A 22,977-nucleotide genomic window follows, 5' to 3' on the forward strand; every position below is an offset into this window, starting at 1 on the left:
CCCTGGCCAGGGATGGAATCTGAGCTGTCTCTGTGACCTACACCACAGTTGTGGCAACACTGGAACCTTAACCCACTGTGCCTTGGTGGGAATTGAACCTGTGCCACAGAGGGAACTCCTGATCAGGATTCTCTCTCTTTTTTTTTTTTTTTTTTGTCTTTTTGCCGCTCCCGTGGCATAAGGAGGTTCCCAGGCTAGGGGTCGAATCGGAGCTGTAGCCACCGGCCTACGCCAGAGCCACAGCAACGCGGGATCCAAGCCGCGTCTGCAACCTACACCACAGCTCACGGCAACGCCGGATCCTTAACCCACTGAGCGAGGCCAGGGACCGAACCCACAACCTCATGGTTCCCAGTCGGATTCGTTAACCACTGCACCTCGATGGGAACTCCCTGATCAGGATTCTTATCCCTCATATCCGAAGCAGCTTTTTGAGGAACCACTCCTACCTGATTAATTCAACATCTAGAACTTTGCTGTTATTTGCTTCTTTCCCGAATGGTTTGCTTTGTCTTGGTCCACAAATCAAGTCCAAGTTCCTGCTACATAGTTGGCTTCTGAGGTTTTCAAGTTTCCTATGGGATATCCTGGTCCACCGAGAGCCAGTCTAACGCCGAATGAGTGTCCTTATTATATGCAAATTCTGCATGAAACAATAAGTATTTTCACTGTCCTTACAAGGACTCACCCAAAAGGAAAATTCTTTCTCTTTCCTTACATTTTTCAAAGGTTACCCACATTCCACGTTCCTATTCAAATGCACCCCTTCTGTGAAGCTCCCCTCACTTTTCTCTCCTCAACGAAGCTCTTGTTTTAGTTATCCTAAGTAGCCGTAAGATCTAACATAATCATTTATAATAGCTTTAGACCTCCCCACAAGATTTGGAATTCCTCAAGAAGAGGAATTACATCTTATTAACACGGATCCCTGTTGGTGCTGCTAAAAAACAAGACAACCGACCCCAAACGGAGTCACTTATGAGAAGCCCTGTATCACCAAATTGAGACTGAATTATAGTTTCGGAACTCCCAGACGTGGATTCTTTAACCAGTCAATCAGGAATCATTTGATTGGCATCTGCCTGATGGACCCCTGCAATAACCACTTTGCAATAACCAACCTGCTTTTTGGCCAAATATAACGTCTTGTTCGCATGCCCTCCTGCCTATCAAAGTCTCCTTTTATACAGCTCCTTGGAGCTCTTTGCTGTCTGCTAGGCTGGATGCTGCCTGATTCAAATTCATTTTTGCTCAAATAAACGCCTAAGGTTTTTAATGTGCCCCAGTTTCTCTTTTAACATTTCGAGTGTCTGAAGAGGAAATGGAAGGAGATTCTTTTTTTCCTCTTTTTCTTTGTAGGGCCGCACCTAGTTCCCGATCTAGGGGTCTAATCCGAACTGTAGCTGCCGGCCTACACCACAGCCACAGCAATGCCGGATCCAAACCACATCTGCAACCTATGCCAGCATGGTTTGCAGCAACACTGGATCCTTAGCCCACTGAGCAAGGCCAGGGATCGAACCCACATCCTCAGAGAGACGACATTGGATCCTTAGCCAGCTGAGCCCACAACAGGTACTCCTGGAAGGAGATTCTTATGGCCTCCAAGAGAAACAAGGAATCAGGCAGGAGAATTGGTCTGAGTCCCTTGAACTTGCTGCTTCCTCACTGCATCTGGACATCATGAATAAGTTTCTCTCTGATTCTACCTTCCCCACTTTTATGTTAAGAACTTTCAGGCTTCATGCGAGTGTTTCTTTTCCTGAACTGGGTTCGGAAATCAACTGGATTTGGCCTGAGGCTGCCTTGGAAACTGGACTGGATCTGGGCTCAGACTAGGTCTGATTTAAGCTGGACTGGGTCCAGGGTGAGACCTTGGGGAAATAAAATTGTGTTTCAAGGTTGAACAAGCAGATTAACCTTTGCAAAGATAATTTTGAATGACAGTGGCCACAACAGAAAACTTTTAACTTAGATAAGCTTATGCATTTACGAGGTATCCTAGAGAGAAAAGGGTCTTAGACTAGCGCTCCCCATAAAGCAGAGCAGGAAACATATTTTTTCCTCCCCTACAGTCTTTGGTGGCCAGGGTGGATCACCCCACTCACCGCAGAACCTGCAGAGGGGATCCTAGGAAAACCGGCAGAAGCCAGCAAAGGGTGAGAATTCTTACCTAAGTCAGCTCTCATAAATCTCTACTGGTACTGCCTGGTTGAGACAGCAAGGTAAAATTTCACTTTGTCCCTTCCTTTCCAATTTCAGATTGGTAGGCAAAACAAAACAAAACAAGAAAGCCCCTAGGAATTAGGTCTTTGATTTATGATTCATGCATTTGCTTTGGCGTAGTCATTGGTTGTTTACCCTTTCCTTCCCAGGGATAGATAACCCTGCCCTCTTGTTTGTCTTCTTTTGTGTCCTAAAAACTTGGCTTGGCAACTATCCAGTTGGGGGCACCCCAATGATGGCTGGACAGAAACGTGGGTGGTACTCCATTTGTGGCTAGGGTTTTACCACTCTTACAGGTTCTCAGAGAATTGTCTAAGTCTTTCTTTCTTTTTTGTCATCTTTTTATTTTATTTTTTTCATTTATTTTTGTCTTTTTAGGGCCATACCCATGGCATAAGGAAGTTCCCAGGCTAGGGGTCTAATTGGAGTTACAGCTGCTGGCCTACACCACAGCCACAGCAACACAGGATTGGAGCCACATCTGAGACCTACACCACAGCTCATAGCAATGCCAGATCCTTAACCTGCTGAGCGAGGCCAGGGATTGAACCCGTGCCCTCATGGATGTTAGTTGGTTTGTTAACCACTGTGCCATGATGGGAACTCCTCTTTTTTTTTTTTTTTCCCTAGAGTATAATTGATTTACAGTGTTATGTCAATTTGTGTTTTACAGCAAAGTGACCCAGTCATTCATACACACACACACACACACACACACACACACACACACATGAACATACACAGGTTCTTTTTCTCATATTATCTTCTATCATGGTCTATCTCAAGAGACTGGATATAGCTCCCTGTGCTGCACAGTAGGAGCTTATTGCTTACCCATTCTAAATGTAATAGTTTGCATCTACTAACCCCAAACTCCCCATCCATCCCACTCCCTCCCCCTTGGAAACCACAAGTTTGTTCTCTATATCCGTGAGTCTGTTTCTGTTTTGTAGATAGGTTCATTTACGCCACATTTTAGATTCCACACATCAGTGATATCATCTGGTATTTGTCTTCCTCTTTCTGGAATGTAAATTGGTACAACCACTATAGAAAACAAGATGGAGGGTCCTCAGAAAACTAAATATAGAACTACCACATGAGCCAGCCAGCCAGCCCACTCCCGAGCATTTACCTGGACAAAACTGTAATTCACAAAGATACATGCACCCCTGTGATCCATTACAGCACTAGTCACGATGGCCAAGACATGGAAACAACCTAAATGTCCATCAGCAGATGAATGGATTAATAAGTCTTTTTTTCTCTTGGTTATGTTTTGTTTTGTTTTTTCTTTTTTTTTTTTTTGTCTTTTTGCTATTTTTTGGGGCCACTCCCGTGGCATATGGAGGTTCCCAGGCTAGGGGTCGAATCGGAGCTGTAGCCACTGCCCTACGCCAGAGCCACAGCAACGCGGGATCCGAGCCGCGTCTGCAACCTACACCACAGCTCACGGCAATGCCGGATCGTTAACCCACTGAGCAGGGGCAGGGATCGAACCCGCAACCTCATGGTTCCTAGTCGGATTCGTTAACCGCTGCGCCACGACAGGAACTCCTCATTTTTTTTTTTATTATATTTTTGCCTTTTCTAGGGCTGCTCCCACAGCACATGGACACTCCCAGGCTAGGGGTCTAATGGGAGCTGTAGCCACCGGCCTACGCTAGAGCCACAGCAACGCGGGATCTGAGCCACATCTGCAACCTACATCACAGCTCACGGCAACGCCGGATCCTTAACCCACTGAGCGAGGCCAGGGATCAAACCCGCAGCCTCGTGGTTCCTAGTCAGATTTGTTAACCACTGCACCATGACGGGACCTCCTTTTGGTTAAGTTTTGAAGGGGCTCTGGACCTTGGGAGGGTAGTATCTTTTGCATCCACTGTGGCGATGCCTCTTGCATCCAAGGGGGTTGTTCAATATGCCAGGAATACTTACGGTTGGCCGCAGCTGAAACCTGACAAAATATTGAATTTTTTTTTTTTTTTTGTCTTTTTGCTATTTTTTTTTTTCTTTGGGCCGCTCCCGCGGCATATGGAGGTTCCCAGGCTAGGGGTCCAATCGGAACTGTAGCCACTGGCCTACGCCAGAGCCACAGCAACGCAGGATCCGAGCCGCGTCTGCAACCTACACCACAGCTCACGGCAACGCCGGATCCTTAACCCACTGAGCAAGGCCAGGGACCGAACCCACAACCTCATGGTTCCTAGTCGGATTCGTTAACCACTGCGCCACGACAGGAACTCCAAAATATTGAATTTTTAAAAGAGCTCTATGGTTAGAGGTTGGTCAGATTGGAAGCTGATGTTGTGAGCCCGAGAGGAACTTTTTAAAATGCCTTTTCCCCTAAGCTGAAATGAAGCTACATACCCAGAAAGAAAGAAAAACATTCTGAAGCCTTCTCTGGAAGGGTTTTAGGAAGACATTTCAGGACACACAGCTCTAAGTCTAGAACGTAGGAATTTTTTGATTTACATTTTAGAGGTAGATCTCCGTGATAGAAAGAAGTAACACGAGATAATACAGGTGGCTGCGGGTGTTTGCTTCTGTATCATTCAGGGTACAATCCAAATCTCTGAGGAAGTGAAAACAACTGTACTTGTCTTAACAAATTCAGTTTTTTAGGAGAACAGAAATGAGGCTCTAGAAACAATTTAAAGCTCACTGACCCTTTTTATCAATCCCCAAGGCTCCCCTATTTGTCTCAAAATCTGTAGATACAGCAAAAAAATCTGGACTTAGGGAACACAATTTCTTCTGGGAACTTGGTTTCTTTCTCTGTGGCTGGACTTTTCTAAGAATTGAGGTAATTCTTAACAGAAGGGGGAAAAAAAAGGAAAGACGGTTTTGAAAATTAAGCCTGTGAAAAATCTTAAGAGTCTCTTCCACAAATATTAGTGAAAAGCTTGAGCCATCTGCCATCTGAGCAGATAAACTTATTCCATCTGCCAGAAGTACAATTTGGATCTAACTGTTCTTTTGTAAACTCATGAGTTTGAAACGATCATACCTATCTCGTGGCTAAAATTTTTAAATGAAAGCTATAATATCTCTATTTGGGTCTGTCTGTATGTTTATGTATATTTATATATGTATGTTATAAATGTGTGACATTTTTCTATGTCCAGATGATATCGCCAAACTTGATTTGTAAAAGCGCTCTGTTTAATTGGCTTCAAGAAAAATAAGTGCTCATCAAAGGAATTGTTCTCTCAGAAAATAGAAACTAACCCAAATGTTTTTCAAATGTACATGATCTAGGAGAATCTTCAGTAAATACAAGCTAGTGGAAGTTTGTTGGTTGAATTACGATAGGCATATTGTCAAGGCTATCAGCCTTAAATTAAGAGCAGACATGCCACTTTTGTTCTACCGAGATTCTACTGAGATAAAAAACGTTATCTCTGGGGAGTTTGCTTCGTGGCTCAGTGGTTAAGGAACTCTACTAGGAACCACGAGGGCGCAGGTTCCACCCCTGGCCTCGCTCAGTGGGCTAAGGATACGGTGTTGCTGTGAGCTGCGGCGGAGGTCGAAGTCACGGCTCAGATCCCACGTGGCTGTGCCTGTGGTGTAGGCCAGCGGCTGTAGCTCCAATTTGACTCTTAGCCTGGGAACTTCCATATGCTGTGGGTGTGGCCCTGGAGAGCAAAAAAAAAAAAAAGAACAAGTTATCTCTGTTACAAAATTTGTCAGCAAGAAAAGTAACTTTTTAAGACAATGGTTAGATGTTTCATGCCTTGTGAAAGAGTTGTGGATAATCTACACAGGATTGCTTTTAACAAGTAAATTAAACTGATATAAGGAGAATAAAAGTTTATCAACTTTTCAACAGTGATGAGATTTTATAAAATATATTTACTTAAAAATTGTTTTTAAAGTCCTTTGGGAACCGGAAACCTTGGAATTTTGCTGGGTTAAGTTAAATGGTGGAAATTAATTGACTATCTAGATCATTTCCAAATAAGGTAAAATACAGAAACATTAATTAATAGACAGATGTATCTACTTCTGGCTCCCTATTACCGAAAAAAAAAAACGAACTTGAAGATATGAGTTTTTCCCAGTAAAATGCTTTGTGCCACATTCAAAATTATACGATAAGGAAGAATGTACTTTTAGAAATTATAAAATCTATAAATTTGCCAGTGCATTACTGTATTAGTGCATAATTGCTTACCTCTTAGTTTTCACAAGGAATTAAGGATTCTAAGGGTTAAGAATTGTAATCACTATATGTAACTAAAACTACTTAGAAATAATAAAGGTGAAAATAAACAACTGAATGAAAAGTAGGCAAGAAAAGTAAGATGCCATTTTTCCAGAATGGGGAAAAAAATAGAATAAAATATGAATAAATGTTAAAAAATTGCAGATGTTTGTGAAAAAGGAATTGTGGAGATGAAATTTTATGTGTGGTCAAACTGGTTAATATTGGAATGGGTTTATTTAAGTTTTTGAAAAATGAGTTAATATCGAGAGTACATTGATGCAAAACTAAAATTTTGTCTTCTCTATTAAAAGGATGAAATTTTGTGTGGTATTTATCTGTTCCTGTTAAGGGATTTTGAAAGGTTTTTCTTTAACTTTTTAGTGATCTCTTCAGAAAACAAAGATATTGTGTTTTCCTTTTCTTCATGTTGTCATTATCAAGTCTTGGATTACTTAAGAAAACTGAGTCTTCCTGATGTTGAAAGAGCTAAGGTTTGCTCACAACTATGTAACCTTCCATATGTGTCTTTAAAATATTTTATTGTCACTTTGGCTTAATAGATAATTAAGCATTGTTTCATGATGATCTGTGATCCTTTTTATTTTTTTTGTCTTTTTGCCTTTTCTAGGGCCGCTCCTGCAGCATATGGAGGGTCCCAGTCTAGGGGTCGAATCAGAACTGCAGCCGCCGGCCCACGCTAGAGCCACAGCAATGCAGGAGCCAAGCTGCGTCTGTGACCTACACCACAGCTCACGGCAACGCCCACTGAGCAAGGCCAGGGATCAGACCTGAAACCTCATGGTTCCTGGTTGGATTACCCACTGCACCACGACGGGAACTCCCTGTGATCCTTTTTAATCAAGTGCCCAAAGCCTTTTGATATTTTTGACAAACAGCCACAAATCAAATTCTCAATTAAGTCTCTTTGAACACAAACTAACTTTGGGATTTTACAGAGGGCCCAGGGAACATCTCAAAAAGACTGTTCTCTCTCCTTATAAAAAGGGAGATGTGAAACAAACTGTGCTTATTCGGTATGTTAAATTACATGGGAAGCATTTTCAAATACGAAGTAAGTAATTATGCCATATTTGTATGGCTAAACGACATAAATATATGTTCCAGAAATGATATAAAATTCCTAAAATTCTGATATGCCCGGGTTTAACATTATCGGTTATAATTCCGGTTATTATCTTGAAGGGCTGTGTGTGACAGATATAAGCAAATTTCCTTGCCAACTGCATTACAATGAACTATCATCAGATCTTTAACCATGGCCATTTTTCAGTCTTTCATTTTAGAGATATTATTTTATTTTGATCTTGCATCCTCAAGGAGATGCATGCAAAGAACTCTGATAAGTACAGGTGTCTGATAACCTTCAGATCATGAAACTGAACTAGGTAAGAATTCCTAGAACTAAGGGAAAAACAGGATTCAAGCAGGACAAGAATTAATTATGCAGGACTGAATGAACCAATGAGGATGATTATAATTTATACAACATATTGTTTGAAAAATCCCTAGCTCTTTAAGGTTTTGTTTTTCCAGATTTAAGAAAACTTTTCCCCTTAAGCTATCTATGACTTAACAGCAAGTTGGTAAAAAATATATCTTTGTGAACTAAGATACAGCAATTACTTTTTGTCTATACCTAGTCCCTCTAGAATTTTGAAACAATGAGTATTGTTTAAAGGCAATACGGTTATTTGTGTAAGTTCCACAAGAAAATAACGTGTTTTTGGTAACAGGACAAATGTGGAGACTGGTTATATTACCAAGTCTTTGACTAGAATGTCGTATTTGAGATGTATGGACTCAGATATGACCAGGTCGCTTTAAAGAGCTAAGTTCACCGGAAGGAACCAACAAAGCCCCTTGAGAAAATCATCCTGGTACCTTGTTTACAGGGATCCTGGCAGCTTTGCTAGCTGAGCAAGGAAAGTCACTCCCTGGCAGGCTCAATAACCTCGGGTATTTTGGGGACCTTGAGAAGAGAGGAATTCACTCAAAATATAGGTATTGCAGGTAAAACCTGAGGATAAGTCTTTGGCTTGGCTTGCTAGCCTTGAGAAGCTTTTAAGAGTTCAATCTGAGAATCATTATGAAACATTCCAGCAAAGTATACTATAAAGGAGCCTAATGGTCAAATCACTATTTTTGCTGCACTTAGGTAAATGAATCAGGCCCCATTTAATGAAAATAAATTAGTTTTACTGTGATCATCTTTGGTAAAAATAGGGGCGATTATAAAGAGAAAATTATGTTTACACCTTTGTAGATTAGATTCTCCTTCTGATAATTGTCTTTGAAGTTTCGTTATAATACTTGAAAACTAGGCTGGACTCTGAATTCTTCTAGTTTCTTCAAATATCTGGCTACCCCTCTCTAAACTAACATTTCCAATTTTCTCATGTGCCCCCCCCCCCTTTTTTTTGCCTTCTGCCTTTTCCAGGGCTGCTCCTGAGACATATGGAGGTTCCCAGGCTAGGGGTCTAATTGGAGCTGTAGCCACCAGCCTACACCAGAGCCACAGCAACGCAGGATCCGAGCCTCGTCTGCAACCTACACCACAGCTCACAGCAATGCCGGATCCTTAACCCACTGAGCAACAGCAGGGACTGAACCTGCAACCTCATGGTTCCTAGTCAGATTCGTTAACCACTGAGCCACAACGGGAACTCCATCCAATTTTCTCATGTCCCTTTGAGTGGAGTCTCTAAGAAAAAAGATCACCTTTGAACCTCCTTAGTAGAGGTTCAAAGGTTGTCCTTACTACCAGGTTGTCCTCACTACCCAGACAGTAGGCAAACATCAGGGACTTGAAATTGGGGTCCCCATCTCCCAATCAAAAGGGACTTCTAGATTCTTGGAACTGCACATCAGCTAGAGATCTAAAATTTAAATGGACTAGGGAGGTTTCTCCCGAGAAGCAGACAACATCTTGAGGCAGACAGCTCTCCCAAGAGCATAGATCAAGATATTCAACTCCCGCATGAAAGCTTTATTACACTGCCATTTTGCTGATTGATTTTCTCTCTGTTAATGTATGGGAAACAGTGCCCCTAACTCTGGCAACTATCCTGAATCTGCTGCTACAGTGGTAACTGACCAGAAAAAAAATCTTTAGATGCTCTAACCAAAGTTTATATGTGGCCAGTTGACTTAAGAAAGTGAATCCTTCAACGGGGTCTTTCTTTGATTTATTTGATTCTGATTGGTTTGTTTCTAAGAACCATAGCTTCAAATTGCACTCTAGAAATTAGGAATTATCCTGCTGATAATCATCATAGAAGTCTCCCTGGGGCTCTATATTCTCTCAAAAGCTTTAAATGCACATTTGCAGGCACTGCCAACAAAGCAAATGATCTGTGTAAGGACAAAACGCTGGAAAAGGAACAAAGAGAACGACCAACTTAAAGAACGTGAACACCACACAGAGATTCAGCAAAAGCTGGGAGAACCACAGACTGGTAGCCAGGAGTGGCACTAACACCTTATATTTTTTTAAATCAAGTCTCTCAAATAAGCTGAGAGTCTGATCAAAAGGGGGAAATTGTCTAAAAAAAAAAAAAAAAAAGATGAGAAGCCTATAATGGAGTCACTTACGCTAAGCCTTATGTCACCAAACAGGGACTTAATCACAGTGTTGGATCTCTGAGAAACAATTCTAAGCTAATCAATTAGGAACCTGTTGATCAGCACTAATTAGGTAATCTACCTGATAAACCCCTGCCATCACCTAAAGGAAAGTAACTTGTAGTGATCCACCAGGGTTTGGGTTTTTTGTTTTTGTTTTTGTTTTGTTTTGTTTTAAGGGCTGCATCTGCAGCATATGGAAGTTCCTGGACCAAGGGAAGAATTGGAGCTGCAGCTGCTGGCCACAGTCGCAGTAAAACTGGATCCAAGCTGCAGCTTGTGGCAGTGCAGGATCCTTAACCCACTGAGCAAGGCCAGGGATTGAACCCACATCCTCAGGGACACCATATACTATGCTGGGTTCTTAACCTACTGGGGCTTCAGTGGGAACTCCTCCACCTGGTTTGGTTTGTTTGTTTATTTGTTTGGTTTTGCCTAGCCTAAATTTTTTGTTCCTGCTCCCTTCTGGCAATAAAAATCTTTCGTTCTATATCGCCTCTAAGAGCTCCTTTTTTTGTCTGCCCACTTTGAATTAAATAAACTCATCAAATAAACTCTTAAAATGTTTACTATCCCTCATGTTATCTTTTAACAGTGCCTAGTATAATTGTTGGCCCATAGGAGACACTCAATAAATTAGTTTGATTGATTGAACTGGGAAGAATGTTTGGCAGTTAGGATGGATATCTGGGGGCCATATAAAAAAGAAATTTCTAGCAATAAATAGTGGGCAAAGAAAAGAATTCATCCATCTGAAATAGGATCTAGCTCAGAGGCCACCAAGAATGGACATTCTGTTAACTAATCCCTAGCTTTGAGACTGAGGTCTAAATTGTTTACCACTGGAAAAGAAAGGAAATGAAAGATATGGAAGTCAGGCAGAATAGATAAAGAGAATAAGAACTAACACTCCATGCGTAATACCTGCCAGGCACAGTTTGGGGCATTTTTTCATGCATTAGCTTATTTCATCTTCACAACAACCTTCTGGGGGTTATTACTCCAGTTTTTAGAAGAGCAAACTGACACAAAGCGGTAAGGCAACTTGCCTAAGTTCATGTAGCCATAAAGTAGCTACACTGCTTTTCAGCATAAATATAATTAGTGCCCTAGAAGAGAGGACAAAATAACATAAATTTATTTATGGAATTATGGAATTTATTTGAAAGAATAATTCAAGAAAAATTTTGAGAAACAAGAGATTTGAACTTACAAATTGAAAGCACATACTGTGTCCCTGGAAGAACTTGATTACAGAATCAATATTGCTAAGACAATAAAGTTACCAGTCTTCAAAGACGAAGAAAGGAGGCGAAAGTGAAGTTAAGTTTTTTAAATATACCAAATTTCTCTTATAAAGAAAGAAAAATCAGCTGGCCTCCTACCACTCCACACTCAGGTCCATCACTACAAAACACTTGAGCAATATCAATAGAGACTCACTTAAGAATTTTATATTCAACCAAACTGTCACTCAAGTATAAAAACACAAACACTTTGGGTCCTATAAGAACTTAGGACATTCCTCATGAGCCTTTCTTGAATAAGCTACCAAAGAACAAACGTCCGCCAAGAGATGAATAATGATTAAAAAAAATTGGCAACAATCCTGGAATTGAATCCAGTTTTCCACAGGACTAAGTATAAAACAACTGAAAAAGTTATAAATAATGACAACTTGGAAATTATACAATTAGCCCACATAAAAGCAGAAAGGAGACATCAGTTGAAAGGTAATATGGGTACCCCGGGTTTCCTCATCTTTTATGAGTGGCGATCAAAAGATGTTCTCTGAAGCTGACCAGTTGAGGATGCCTTAATTTGAAGCAAATAATAACAAGGGCAGAAAAGAAAACAAATTACATACCTGCCCTTTTAGATTAGGCTAATAAAGTTTTTTTTTTTTTCCTTTTCAGTATTTTCCTATTGGGATAAAGGAAGTTGTATTTAGATGAGGTCTAAATGACACAAGGCTGCATATACGATGTGGGAGATGAGTGGATGAGCTTGCACCATTTATCTCAATGGAGTTCTGGGGACCCTTCTTACGGATTCTGGCTGAAGCTGGAGGACAGAGGTAGAAACTCCCTCATATTTATACAGTAAATGCTGAACTTCTCTCAAAATGAGATCCTATGTTTCATCTTCATCAACAGCAACCCAACCCACATGGTTGAGCATCCAAACTGTAATTCAGAAAATGAACCTAGAGATTCTCCATTCCCTCATATTCATCCAGTAGAGTGACAAAGAAGGTGAGACCTAACTTTTAACCATTCTGGAACCTGACCCCTTCTCACTGATGAGTGCATCCATTCATCCATCAGGCTCTCTGGCTCTTTATCCCCTGCAGCCCTGCCTCCCTACAGTCGTTCCAGACACAGAAGCCAAAGCGAGCTTCCTCAGAGGCACACATGGCCACCCTCTTCCAGGGGCCTTCTGTTATCAAACCACTTAGTGCAGCCATCAAGGTCTTTCATGATCTGGCACTTGTCTGCTACAATCTCTCTATCCTCCCCTCTTCCCCAAAGGGCTCCCTGACCCATCAGCTTTGAGAAGGACAAGCCCTCTCCCTGTGGTTGGACACTTTGGGGATGGACTTCCTCTTCTTTAGCATTAGATCCCCAGGAACTAGCATGTGTCTGGCACATGGGAGGTGTTTGTTTGATAAACGAATGGTGAGCTCTGCAGCCACTGCTCTCCTCCTCATTCCACCCATTCCTGGAAGCATTTGCTTGCATGATCTCCAGGTAGCTTTCACAATGTAGTTACCCACTTCAGGAGCCCTCCCCTAATTCTCCCCCTCTCCCAGCCTAAGCGAGACATCCCCACAGCCCTCAGCATAATTGTTATTACGGAGCTTTTCATTGGAGTGGTAACTGCTCACTTGCTTTTCTGTCATCCGCCCACACCCTCTTCCCCAAATCAGTTATAATGAATTTGCTCTGTGTACGACTGGTGGACCTGAGGGAGGCTTATGATGGACACAGTGAAGCTTCCTGATGATATGATAACATGTGCTCACAAGAGTATGTTTTGAAGCACGGCTATCTTCATGAGAACACTTAGAGACACATCTTTTGTTCCTTAGTATCAGAAAGAGCTTGGAGGTCTCAGTGCAACTTGATATTGAACCCCGGGAAGGCTGAAGCTGATCAGAGTCTCCCTCCCCACGACCGCCTGGAAAGCCAAGAGCTCTTTTTTGTTCATGCGCGTAGGACTACTGTTTGCCTTGATTGTTATAACCCCTACCATTTGCTCAAGTTTATCAAGCACTTTCCTCAATATTCACCATAGCAGCAGACATTTGTAGAGTGTTCGCATCAGGCTCTGTGTGAAGTAACTCGGGCATGTGTACTATTTAAAATAACTGAGTCAGTGTTTTTTCAGCAACGAGTGGCACGCTGCAAAAGCAGCCGTGTGCAAGACACAGTGTTCCTTATTACCATGTCGTCTCTGCCTCCCTGGGGGCTGTGTCTATATCGTGAGGGGCTTGCTTGGTACCAAGGGAGACGTGAGCAGACAGCCTGGGATGGAAGGGGGGAGCCTCTGCCGCTGGGTGAGTCCATCTGTCCTCACCGGCATCCTGCCCTGTTAAAGAGTCTTTGTTTCTATGGGATCGTCCATCACCAATCCACATGCCAGGCTGTGGCAGGCCAGTCTCCCTAAGCCCCCCTTCTCCCAAGTCTCCCCTGAGTCATGGAAGCTCCTCAGAGTCCACCAAAGGCGGTCCAGGCCCCCTTGCTTCTAGATCCCCTCGAACTGCACCTGTGTTCACATGCAAGGTCATGATCACCTACCAAGGGCTCAGCTCGACAGAGAGAAAGACCTAGAGACCAACCTCAGGGCCTCTACACTCAGTGCCCACTCTCCCCTAGCATCCTCCTCTTCCCTCTCCTTAGGAATACATTTGAGTCTTGGTGTGGAGGAGAGGGAGGCGCGGATCATGAATGCTCACCATTCAGTGCATCTGAGCCTCTCAGCCTAGGCTTTCAAGACTCAAAAGCCAATAATTGATGGCTATGATCTGTGCGTTCGCTTCTAAAAGAATCTTTAGCTGACTATGTGGTGGAGGCGGGGTCCCAAGGACCACTCCCAGACTCAAGGAACACTGCTAAGAACCTCCATAGAGTCACTCTCATGGTTATGATGTGTTAGAATAAAAGGAAAGGTACAAAGCAACACACGTGGGGCCGAGTCCAGGGAAATCAAGTGCACGTGTCCAAGAGTTCTCTCCTGCTGGAATCACACAGGATGTGCTTCAACCATCAACCAGTCATGACACCACATGTGAATTGCTCTTTACCAGGGAAGCTTCTTAGAAATTCAGGGCCAAAGGTTGCTGGGGGCTGGTCACGCAGGCATCCTCTATCCTGCGTGCCCCCACCTCCCAGACTCCCAGAAGGGAGACAACTGTGCATACACCACATTGTCCATGTAAACAGTTCAGGCACGATGTGGCTACTCTTTTCAGTTAAAGTGGCAGGAACGTCCCAAAAATCCAAGTTACCAGATGACGGCCAAGGGCCAACCTTGGATGCGGGCTGGGAGGAAGTCCAGGGGATACGCCTGAGTTAATATTTCAAAATACTATCCTGCCACAGATTCGTTATTCCCAGTTTATGGACAAGCAAACAGAAGTTAGGAGAAGTTAAGGCACTGCTAAACAAAACCAAATGAACAAAAGCAGGAAAGTCTCAATTTAAAGAGTCTTTGTTTCTATGGGATCGTCCATCACCAATCCACATGCCAGGCTGCGGCAGGCAGGTCTCCCTAAGCCTGGGAGGTGCACCATTCCTACCACTATTTCATGCCCCTCATCTTGTTTTTACCCTTAAATTCCATCTTGTTTCACCTTTATTAGCGTGGACTGGAATCATTCTTTTAAATCACCTTCAATCATCTTCTGCAGAAAATGTACTACATTATTTGACTATCCTTTTCACCTTCTCTCTGCCCTCCTCCCACAGCCGGAGCTCCAGGAAGGCAGAAGTTCTGTCCTCTAGTTCATCCTCATAACCTAAGTCACGGAGTAATCGCATTTAGGGAAGGAAAAAAATTCAAGATCAGAAACACAATAGCGCCGAAAGCACAGCCAACACGGAAGAGCATACCTGGATGCCTTCAAGGCCTGGTGACAGCTGGTGATGCCACTTTCTCCACCTGACCCTGCTCCCAGTTTAGTCTCTGACCGCTGTCCTTACGTAGGGCCCAGCAAGACGGTCCATTAAGCCATCCATTTATTTGAGACGTCTGCTCTCCTTCAATGAGAGAAGCATCCCAAACGGATGCGCATCTAGGACGGAGGCTAAGAAGAGGAAAACCAGAAAGAAAACAAAAAGCAAGAGTTATTAAATGATTCTTATAAATCATGAGCTGAGTGATTGTTCCCCAGACCTGACCTGGCAACCGCTGCCCTCTGGCATTGTATGTCCACACATGGCCCTTTCACGGGCCCTCACCTGTCTGGACACCTGAACCTGTGCTGCACGTCTGCACGCAAGGAACTCAGGGACCCTGATCTCTCAGCACAGAGAAAGCAGGAGCGGAGGTTTACCTTCGCAAATGGTAGGCAGTCACTGCTGGAGGAACATGTAATCGGTAGATTTAAAGGAAACATCGGTAATATATGTAGCATGCACCCGGGAGAGGGAACAAATTGTTGGCTGGAGCATTTTGTTTTTAATTAAACAGGTAATGTATGCCTGCATTTAGTCCCATAAATGAAAATGTATTCACTGCAGAGGCATGAATCCTATTAGGCCCTCCTGTACATAAACTGTATGGGTGATTACCACTGATTACTGTACTATTAGAGACGTGTGCGTGGAGTGGCTTGATTGTAGCCTGCCTGGATCTTTAAAGGGCTCCCATGTGCTTTGCCTGAATTATGGGGAATCAGCAGGGCTTCAGATTGCCTGGCAATTCAATTGTGGGTTTGAGTCGCTGTGGGTGGGGGGTGCAGATGCACGCCGTTGAATGGCAGGCTTTCTTTACTGGGGTTTGAGAAACGGAAAAGAGATCCACGGGGGAGGAGGTGGTGTCAAGGAGGCCTCGGGAGCTCCTTCCTTGAACGCAGAGCCTGCGTGCAGACGCACCTGGGAGGTAGGTACCTGCCCAGATCACTAAGCGACACCATCCCAGTGGGCTCTGAGACTATGGTCCCTTTTATTCTGCATCATTCAGAAGCATCATGCCTGCAAACTGAGATGTTTGTTCCCCGTAGCCATTCGTATCTCTTTTTGGAAATCACAAATGGAAGTAGACATGTGACGTAAGCTAAGGACACCCAGGCTTTCACCACATGCCTCTCCTTCCTGGCCCAGAGGTGACTCGGCAAGCTGCCTCTGACCACACTTGTCCTTGTAACTCATCCACTCCCTCTTTGCTCTTCCCCTGCCGTGGACTCTGGATCTCCAAAGCTTACGTTTCATTCCAGCAAAAACATGTGTGCTACCATTTAAAATTGCCAAGACATGGTAGCAACCTAAATGTCCATCCACAGATGAAGGGATAAAGAAGATGTGGTACATGAATACAATGGAATCCTACTCCACCACAAAAAAGAATGAAATAATGCCATTGGCAGCAACATGGATGGACCTAAAGATTATCCTAAGTAAGCCCAACAGAGAAAGGCAAATATCACATGATATCACATATATGTGGAATCTAAAAAAAAGTGATACAAATGAACTTATTTACCAAATCGAAACACACCTGCAGACTCCCCAAACCAGCTTATGGTTACCAAAGGGGAAAGGTGTGGGGTGGGGACCGGAAGACTGGGATTGACATATGCTCAGTATGATATACGGATGGCCACGGGGACCTGCTCTACAGCCCAGGGAACTCTACTCCGTATTCTGTGATAACCTATGGGAGAGTGGATAAGAGTGTATGTATAACTGAATCCCTGCTTACAGAAGAAATTAACACAACACTGTAAAGCAACTAGATTTTAATAAAATTTGTTTAAAAAAAAACACGTGTGCTATGAAAAAAGGCCCCCTTATTTCCATGAAATAACCAGAATACACAAATCCAGAGTGTCTCAGTTCGCTCAGCCTACTATAACAGCATACCACAGACTCTGGGGCTTTCGCAATACACAGATTGATCACAGCTCCAGAGGCTGGGAGGTCCAAGACTAGGCGCCAGCAGATTCTGTGTCTGGTGAGAACCCACTTCCTAGCTTGTAGACAGACAGCTACCTGCCTTCTCCCCATGTCCTCGCATGGCCAAGAGATCGGAAAGCTCTCATCTCTTTCTCTTAGAAGAACACTAATTCCCCCACAGGGGCCCCACCCTTAGGACCACATTCAAACCTAATTATGTCCTAAAGGCCTTACCTCCAAAAATCATCCCATTAAAGGTTAAGATTTCAACATAGGAATTTTAGACGTTCCTATCGTCGCGAAGCTAGTTAAGGACCCAATGCTGCCTCTACGAGGATGCGGGTTTGATCCCTGCCCTCACTCTGTGGGTTAAGGATCCAGCATGACCGTAAGCTGTAGCACTGATCATAGACGAGGCTTGGATCTGGCATTGGTGGCTGTGGCGTAAGACGGCGGCTGCAGCTCCCATTCAACTCCAGCCTGAGAACTTCCATATGCGACGAGTGCAGCTGTAAAAAATAATTTTTTTTTAATTTATTTTTAAAGTTTTAGGAGGATACAATAAAACAATCCAGAACACACAGAGATAGAAAGCAATTTAGTCGTTGCTGGGGACGAGGGGGAGCCTAGGAGCGCCTTAACCGGTAAAAAGTTTCCTTCTGGAGTCATGGAAATGTTCTGGAACTAGTTAGAGGCCAAGGTTGTGTAACGGGATGACTTAATGCCATGGAATGTGTACTTGAAAATGGTTAAAACAGTGAATTTTGTTATGGGTACTTTACCACCACCGTCACCATAAAACACTTATCCTAACAGAAAGTTTACATGATAAAAAACCATTAGTATCTCGCTGTGAATTGTTGATACCCCTGTGCTTTTAATCAAGCTCGTCAAAGCTTAAACCAAAGGAACAACTAGTAGGAATTTCACAGACAGTCTGGAGGGCCTCTTGTCTTTGACCTTCAATTACTTTATTACCCCAGTCACTATACCTCTGTGAGGGTTCTCTACTTGGTTTACACTGCCTAAGAATCCCTCTCTGTCTCTGCCTCTCTGTCTCTGTCTTTCTCGTGTTTCTGGGTTGGTAGGAAGGGCATTTCCATGGGCAACTGTGGCTGGTTCATTCGACAAAGTCCGTCTTAACAGGCCCTGTCCTTACCCCTCTGAATTATTAAATCAGGGGTCCGTCTTCATCCAGCCAGCAACACCTGTTCTGCTTCCCTTTGACTGAAACATACCCCTTGATACAAAGACATCTACTCCCTTCTCCCTCTCCCCAGTCTTATTCCTACCCAACCAGCCCATCCCTGCCTGCATCCTCCTTCCGAACCTGTCAGAGCATAATTCTCAAATCATTACAAACACAATTTTCATACAAATAGATAATGAATACATGTCAGAGTTTTATTTAACTCTTTCCCAAGGAAACCGGCAGAATGACAGAACTGATTGGATGGAATATGAGAAATTAGGACTTAGACAATCCATGGGGAAGAGAAGGCTGAAGTAAGACTGCCAGGTTAGGTACAAAACTACTTAATGTCCTACGGGGTAACAAAACCTTTGAAGTTAACTTCTTCTTTTCCAAGCAGAAAAAAAGAAAATCATCATACCTCACCACATATTGGCTTCTACACTTATAGGACTGTGAAACGGATGGGGCTAAATCAGTTGCTGACCAAACCCAGTTACAAACCCAAGAGAGACAGATGACCCTCTTGTGGACATATTAGAAAAAGCTTGAATATGGTGTTGAAAGGTCATGCTATCATCTTTGGGGCCTTATTTCCAAGTTTTGCATTTTTTTGAACAAAGTTTTACTAGATGAGATTTTTTTTTTTTTTTTTACATATGCCAATTTGACTCCCAAGCTACAATCAAACTCTATTCCAGAGTGTTGATAGTCAGTTGACTTTAAATGAGGGAGATTATTTTGGATAATTGGGGTGAGCCTGATTCCATCCATTGGAAGGCCATAAAAGCATGGCTTGGGCTTCCTCAGGAGAGAAAAAATTCCTCCTATAAACTGTAGCTTCAGCCTGTCCATGACCTTTCCCCCGTGATGGCATGCATACCCAATGGAGTTTGGACTTAGCTAGACCCCAGAACCACAGAAGCCAATTTCTTGTAATAAATTAATTAAAAATATATCCTCCCTATTGGTTACATTACTCTGGTTGAATCCTGACTGATACACTCTTTTTGTGATGTCAAGCCATTGTTCTCCAAGGAGCAAACTCCCCTCTTCACGAAGTGGAACCAAGTATCTTCCCAAAAGTAGGCATTTTTTAAACGTCTGATGGCTCATGTCATCCAGGAAATAACCTCTACCACCAAGTCTCAACAGGTGAGTCAGTTGGTCCTAAATGAATAACAGCTGACCAAAGAGAAATGGACTTATATTTTTCAGAGGAAAGAATAATGACTCTTCTTTCCTTGAATATGAAGAGGGATTAACAAAGTCTTCCTTCATGACCAAACTTTAGCAGGGGTCCCTTAAGTTTGCTTCTTGACTAGACCTGGTCCTTGCCTGCTGAGCCCACTTTTAGCAAAGAATCCTACTAAGATAGCTTTTTGAGAATCCCCTACCCTTGATGTCCAACATGTTCCTCTTCCAAAACCCTTGATACCTAACCACGTTCCTTTTAGTAATTTTCCATGCACTCCCTCACCCAACTCATTGGCTATATATTCCCATTGGCTCTGTTGCATTTAGAATTAAGGTCACTCTCTCTCCCCTATTGCAACACTTTTGAATAAAGCTTTCCTTACCATTTTAAACAACTGTCAGGATGATTTTTCTGTTACAGTACTAAAAATGTGTCTGCCTTACCTGTCTCCATGATGCTACTTTTATGTCCCCATCAGAACAAGAGGTATGGTTTTTTGCTAGCATCACTACCGTGTTGTGAAAAGAGGGCATATTTCTTAATAATGACGACACAGCATGTACTGAACGTTCACTTTCACCAGGCTCTGCCCTAAGTACTTCACAAGGATTAACTCCTTGCCCCATATTTCTGCCAAGACTTTTAGTATCCCCTGCCTGCAACTTAAACCATGAGCTCAATATCCTCATTTGGTTTGTCTGTTTATCTTGACACTCAGAGAATTCACCACATTTTCTTGTCGGCATCTTTAGCAAAGCGAATATCCATCTCCATGGTGTCTCAGTACTCAGACTTTCTCAAATTGAAGTAGATCACATTTGCTTTGTGTTCCTTTCACCACATCAGCAGGCCCCTGTCCCCTGTTCTAAGTATCACTCTTCCCAGGAATCTCAAGCCTTCAGGATCTCACTACTGTTAAACTCTGGCTAAGGGTTTCTATATCTCCATTTACCTGAGTGTGACTCTCTACTTAGGGGTTGGCATTTGAAACTACCTCTCTCATGGAGGGTGTTAAGGCTTGGTTTTCTTCTTTAGGAATTCCACGTACGAGGTGAGAGGTTTAGAGGAGACACCACTTTAAAGGTAGGAGAGGAAGAGGAAGATTTAAGGGCAAGTGAAAGCCCATTCTGTACAGTTAACCCCATCTCCATGTGCTGACAACCCTGAAGAACACCGAAGTCATAGGTAGACAAGTAGAGATGTGAACATATTTGGAAAAAGAGAGAATCACTGACTACTGTGCAGAAGTAATTAGGTATGAACGAAAGTTGATTTATGTTCAATCTTTACCCCTACAACTATTTTGATGCCAGAGCCTTGGTCCAGGATATTCAGGCTGAGTCTAACTGAATAGAAAAAAGAAATGGACCCAGGGATGCAAAAGCCTTTCTGCCACTTTCCCATAGTCTGGAGGTCTCTGGGGAAATGACCATGGGTCCTGACAATGGTAACTGTAGCCAGGTGCTAACAGGGGATCCCGGTCCCCACACACCAACACCTGGCAGAGGTCATCTGCAAAACCAGCTGTAGGTCAAACAGGAAATAGCATTTAAATCCACACCTGTAAACACCATCAACAACAGCAGTGCCTCTTGCTCACCAGACAGAGTCCCCCATCCTGGATTGAAGAGCTCAGTAAAGAGTCCAAGGTGAATAAGCACTTGCCAGCAGGTCCTGCTGGAAAGCTCTTCTTCCTGGGGCTGGAATGGCTCCCAGCAGCCCAACTGTAGCTGCACGGCCTGCTTTCTGACAACGTCTGCAGAGGGAGAGAGCGAGCCAGGTGGGCCTGTCCAACCCACTTAGCCCAGGTGGGACAGGCACCGGGCATGTCAAGGTTCTGTAATTAACCATTCCCTGCTGCCTTCCAGAAACTAAAGCTGCAATTTCCCAAGACTATCCAAGGTGACACAGGCTCCTCTTCCAAAGGCATTAATTAGGAACATCGCATTCCCTGTGGCAGGGGTGGAGCAGATCTTTCCAAGAGGAGTGTGTATTTATTTAGAGCTATTACCACATAATATTTACAAGATACTTAACATGCATTAATTACCCTGTAATGAACTCTATGGCTACAGTATCAATGTTCTGTCAGGACTGTACAATGCACCCCCCCATCACCATACACACACTTAGTTTTATCACCTTGAAGGGGGGGGAGAAAAATTAAAATTAATTGCATGCCTATTAAATGCTTATTTTTAATAGAAAACTTGCAAATGATGTGAAAATGCAAAACAGGGTACACGGTAAATCAAAAGCAGATAACACACACTTCTAGATACACGCTACTGTTTTTATGAGCATGTTTTACAATCCATTCATTATGCTGTCTGTCCTTTTGAAAGCTGGTTATTATAGAGCTCATACAAAGAAACGTGTGAATGGCTGTGCAACAAGCCATGAAAATCAGGACAAAACTGAACATTTCTGTTGCTCTTTGAATCCGCCTCCCTCAAATCTCTGCCTGGTGAATTCTTACAGGAGGCTCATCCTGGTAACACCCACTCAAAGCTTTGTATCCGTGAAGGTGCGGGGGTGGGGGGGGGAGACGTGCCACAGCAGCTCACAATTCAAGATGGCGGTTATCCAATGCCTGGCCAGCCACCACCCTGATGCTTCAGATGATGGAATTTTCTCGGGAGGATAAGGAGATGAAGCAAGGACATCAGACTTGCCCAGAATGACCTACCTCCTAGAATCCCAGGGTGCAGGTCACCTCCTACATATTCTTCCCCTGAGATACAATATCTTTATATGACCCAGGGCAAATCACCATCCAAGTTATCTTTCAATCATGGGAGCACCCCAACTCACCGAGCAGAGTTGAACTGATTTTTTTTTTTAAGGAAAAACTTCTTCTTGTAAAACAAAATTCCATTTCTCTATACATTCCTCTCATTTGTTCTAATGTTCACCTCTGAGCCTACAGAGAGTCCTTCAAGACCTAACTCCCTCTTTTACTTGACCACTGTTTCAGTATCTGATGCCTGAAAGAGTTCAACTGTTCTACCCTGTGAGAGTGTATGCACAGAACAGGCAGGTTTATTTGGAGATTTACCTATGGATAAATAGAGATACCCTAGGCTCCAGACCCAATTGTCCACATGGTTGTTCATCATTGCTGGGCTTTGCTAGGATTTCCCACTGCCCGTCCATAAGACAGAGGTATCGGTCTCCCTTTCAGATTCTCACTTTGCTTCTTCGGTAGGAGTCACCTACCTGGAGTTTATCCCAGTGCGTTTGTGCATTTCCTAATTACAGCTTCCAGTTTTACGATAAAAGCAGGGAGCTTCTTTTATAGAGCTTACAACTCATGACAAGCATGCAATAAAAGTATGAAATGAACATCTTATTCCAAGAGGAGGATTACAGACAAGAGGACTAGTTGACA

General features: G+C 43.1%; 1 long non-coding RNA gene across 2 annotated transcripts in view; it reads right to left on the bottom strand.

The window, feature by feature from the left end:
- LOC102157493 (uncharacterized) overlaps positions 1–22,977 on the bottom strand; it is a 978,951-nt gene that overhangs the window by 412,702 nt on the left and 543,272 nt on the right. For both annotated transcript variants that reach the window (XR_014840336.1, XR_014840342.1), the window contains one exon: positions 15,193–15,386. This is a non-coding gene — a long non-coding RNA (uncharacterized LOC102157493). The remainder of the gene's footprint in view (positions 1–15,192; positions 15,387–22,977) is intronic.

This window comes from Sus scrofa, chromosome 3 (assembly GCF_054392235.1).
Source record: "Sus scrofa isolate SSC_HxYL_T2T_F1_AM1 chromosome 3, Sscrofa_HxYL_maternal_Yorkshire_Landrace_v2.0, whole genome shotgun sequence".
In the NCBI taxonomy this organism is placed as follows: Eukaryota; Metazoa; Chordata; class Mammalia; order Artiodactyla; family Suidae; genus Sus; species Sus scrofa.